The sequence below is a fragment of the Ambystoma mexicanum genome, chromosome 8 (assembly GCF_040938575.1).
Source record: "Ambystoma mexicanum isolate Mex_15411 chromosome 8, UKY_AmexF1_1, whole genome shotgun sequence".
In the NCBI taxonomy this organism is placed as follows: domain Eukaryota; kingdom Metazoa; phylum Chordata; class Amphibia; order Caudata; family Ambystomatidae; genus Ambystoma; species Ambystoma mexicanum.
Genome location: NC_090929.1, coordinates 290973981 through 290978643, shown reverse-complemented (window position 1 = coordinate 290978643; position 4663 = coordinate 290973981).

Here is a 4663-nt window from a genome sequence, read left to right as displayed (position 1 = left end):
AAGTGAATCGCTTACAGTGAAATTAAATATTGATAGTGAAACAAAGGAGCACTATTTGAAATATAAAATGACTAAAAGCCCTCATTACAAGTTTGCCAGTATTTTTCTGGTGAGTGCGTGGATCTGGCAGCACTGTTTCCGGCAACTGTAACCACAGAATCACTGGCACATCACAACATTGCGGGAGCACGCATTCTGGCATGCCGTAAATGGTGCGACCGGCATTACGGAAACACCGTCATCGCATGGGGAAATCAGTGGCACCGCCAGCATCAATGCCAGTTGCACCATTTATGGCATCTCACTCACGGCAAAACCGTCAACGGTAACACTGGCACTGCAAACAACATCAACTGGAAGTTCGCCGGTGGCCATTTTGGAAAACGCAATCCACTTAAAATCTCTCAGTTCCTGTAGCCATCCAGACATACAGACACCGGCATTGCACCAGCATGCATGGCATCTAGGATCCCAGAAGTACGGCGGTGGAAGCCACGCTTTTCCGAGCAGGAACTGACAAACCCAACAGACAGCATTGTAGAGCATGCTGCAGAGCTATTTGTCATGGATCGCCAGCGCAGTACGACGCTCAGAAAAAATGCCATCTGGGAGGAGCTGCCGCAGAAGATGTCAGCCGTCGGACCCGTGCTCCGCACAGAATGCAACTGCTATAAGCGGTGGGATTACCTCAGCCTGAGGGGCCACAACCTGCTGTTGGCCCACTGCGGGGAATGCCTGGTCACTGGCGGTGGGACTGGCTCACCAATCACACTAAGGCCATGATAGGAGACATGCAGAAGTGTGCTGCACCATGAAGGGATAGAGTGAGTGGGAGCGGTGGAGGCTGGCGTATGGACACCAGGAGAGAGCAGTGAGTACAATGTACAACACCAAAACAATGACATCGGGCATGCCAATGTAGCACACAACACACACAGACATGTCCAACTGCATGTCAACAGATCCCATCCAACCCATACAGTGGCCAAGTAACCATGGCCATTGGCCAAGGGTGCACAAACATTGCCCCTCAAACATCTAACCACACAAATGCCCACATGAGTACTGGTTATGTGCAGACATTGATGACATGAGAATCAACACATACACGAGCCACACACCCTCCACGGCAGCATGCATGCACCACAAGCAATCTGCCCCGGTGACACACACACATGCATGCACGCATCCAAAGCGCCCTGATGTACCTGGCACTGGCATGGTTAGTGCAATAGTGGCCTTTCCTTCACTCCACCTCACTAGCCACCTTTGGCGTCCATCAGGACACCATTCAATCGCCATGGCTCCCCAACAGCTGCCACTCTGGCTCACTCTCCCACCACCATTGCACCCCACTCCCGAGTTATGCTGATGACATGCCACTCAACTTCAATCTGCCAACCTCTACTTCTTCTCCATCCTCTCTCATACATTTGACTGACTGTTAATCATGCTACATGCTCTTCTGACGATCCCTTGCTGAATTCCAGTGAGACAGAGAAGCCCCTCATCATGATGCCTGAAACCTGTCACCCGCCCACTCCCTGGCCTCCCTTCATGGGCCCCCTCCCAACACTCCCCTGAGAGGCTAAAGACCTTGGTGTCACCTTTAACACATTCCACACCTCACCTCTGCACATCAGGGACCATGGCAAGAGGTCCAACTTACAGTACCACCACCTCAGGAGCACCCCCCCTTACCGCACCCACCCCAGAAGCCCAATGTCATCAGAACACGGTTTACCACTAGGCTTGACAAAACCAACTACCTCTCCCTCAAACTACCCCCTTACCTCCCAGCGGCCCATCAAACAGACCCAGAATAGTGCCGCACGGATCAATTCCAAGACCCTCTGTCTCATACACAAGGCTGTCAGGAACCTGGTCACCTGTGAGTCACATTGGTGCAAGTCCATCCTTGTGCAGTCACCCCCAGCATCCCTTACCTGCACCGGCACATGGCCACCCTGCTGTCCAGACAAGTGGTAGACTGTAAATTGGTCGAAAGACAAATGGTCGACGTCATTTGGTCGAAAACCAAATGGTCAAATTTTTTATTTATATATGTATTTTTTTGGTTTTCGTTTAGGGAAAAAAAGGTTTTTTTTTTAGAAAAAAAAGTGGGTTGGGGGGACCCCCTCCCCCCCAAAAAAAAAAAAAAAAGTGGGGGGGAAATAAAAAAAAATAATAATTCGACCATTTGGCTTTCGACCAAATTGGTTCGACCATTTGTCCAGTCGACCAAATTTTTCTGAATTGTCTGGCAACTGGCCACCCTTCCCTGTACTAGCCAGATTCTCGACAAACCCCATCCCTAGCACTGTGCTCCCCCCCCCCCTTTCAAACTCTCCACCTGCTCCCATCAACACATGCTCAACCCCTTGTGTCCACTAAAACCTGCACTACACCCTTTCCCATCCTGGTCCCCTCACGCCTCCCTCCCCTGTATGACATTTAGCCCTGCACTTGCACAGTGACAATGACACAAGCCCCAGCATGGTCGAATCTCCTATTTTATCCATCCATGTCCACCATCATGTTGCTGGTGGTGACTGGAAACACTTGTGAATATGCGCAATTAAATATTGCAATGCGAGAACTGTAAACACCATGCACAGGCATCATGTCACACACTGTACTGCATGTTACAAGGCCATACGACGCCACAGAGATGAATAACGGCATGACCATCTCACCCCTACAGGCACATCATCTGACAGTGACCAAGGAGGACCAAGCACCTCACGGGGACCCACTTGGAGGAGGAGAGCCATGACAAGGAAAACGCCTGCCAAGGCAACTTCAGAACCAGCCACGCAAGGCACAGGCCAGTGAGCATGCCGGCTGCCCTTGCAGCTACACCTGCTGCCCCAACGGAGGCACCACCACCGGCCTCTGTTGCACAGCATCTTGCTCCAACAGGACGCATGATGTAGTAATGCAGAGATTGCTCCCCGACTGTGTTTTGGAATGTGCCTGTGGAAATAAAATGCAGCACAGACTCCACCTTCAACAGGGAGAGTATGGCAGTCTGCATGCCAATGATGCTCTGCATGTTGTCCTGGATGAGGTCCACTATTGCAAGGATGCTCTCCCTGTTGAGGCGGTAAAGTGTGTGGATCTGCCTGTCAGTCAGGGACTAGGGTGTGGCCCTTGTGCTGGGTATAGGTGCACACCTCCAAGGCACAACTTGCTGCACATTGTTCCTCTGCATTCTCTTTATCCTCCTTCTCCTCCTCCACTGTCACGGTTGCACCTCCTGCTCATAGAGCTGCATTCCGGCATGCAGCACCTCCATGCCCATGACTGCTGCTACGAGTGGCACATGGTTGTGTTGGAAGGTGTGTGTGGTATGGGTGTGGTCCTTTTCAGCAGTCCCTGTGCTCATTGTTTGCCGCTGGGTCAATTGGATGCACCTGTGGTCTGTTCCTCCACACCTGGGCCTGGTTACGGTCTGCTCTGTGGTGCCAGTGTTTTTGGCACAGTTTCCCGGTGGCACCAGAATTTTTGTGCTGGTGTTTATGGGAAATTCACTGTTGTAATGCTGCTTCTTTCCATGGTGCCAGAGTTTCCGGCACTGATTCCCGAGGGTCCTGCAGTTTGTTACCTGTGCTAACGGCAACAGTAGCACAGTGCACGCTGTTACCGGTAACGTTGTTAATGCCATTCCATCTCATAGTGCTGCGGTCTGGAATAAGTGCCGGACAATCAGAACTACTGTTCCTCTGTTTCCAGACAGCCACACTTGTAATGGGGGCCATATGTCATGACAGGTGCCACAATACAATTACATGTGGATTAAGGAATTACCATGAAAACCTTCAAAATATCAGAGCAATAGCAAGAAAAGAAACATTCATCTTACTCGTGTGTAAAACAAGAATCACGTCAGTGGCCTAGTCTGGTGTAGTAGGTTTGGTAAATAAATATCTACTGAAAAATAGACCTCACTCATTAATGCTTTATGTTTATTATTTTACAGAATTCGAAAGAAAGACTAAGGGTTTGTCGAGCGATTTGATTGTCGTTTATTTAAATTCATTGTATGTCCAGCTGAATCTGCAACTGTAAATCATTAAAGAAGACCACCAAGGATGGCGGATCCTCACTAACGGGTCGAAAGACCCTTTGTCGACTGAACATTCCATATTAAAACATCCTCTTAAAAGCGGGAAAAAAAGTATTATAACTTTGCTGCTGGGCAATGTATGAACACATAATCCATTGTGACAACTGATAATCAAAGAACTTCCAATATAACCTTACCATTAATATATAACAACGATTGAATTCATGGGCAGTTCAGAAATGTGTGTGGCTGTGTTCCCATACCAACATGGATATATATATGGAAAACCATCTAAACAATGTTGATTGCATATACAGCATGTTAGGGAGATGTTTCATTTTTATGCTTCACGCCCTCTCCTACTGAGATCCCACAGCACTTTTTGCTGGACTTCTGAAACGTTTTCTTTCTCTCCTGAACGAGTGGGACTTTTCCCACTCATTCATTCTTATTTGCTCTGTCTTTTGAAACTCTGTTCTGTGTGTTTTGCCTTTACAATGGAGTCTACTTTCCTCCATATCTATTTTAAGTCATCTGTGTTGTACACAGCTCCTTATGGGCAGTGTGGCGGAGAACCCTTTGGGTTCTCCTTTG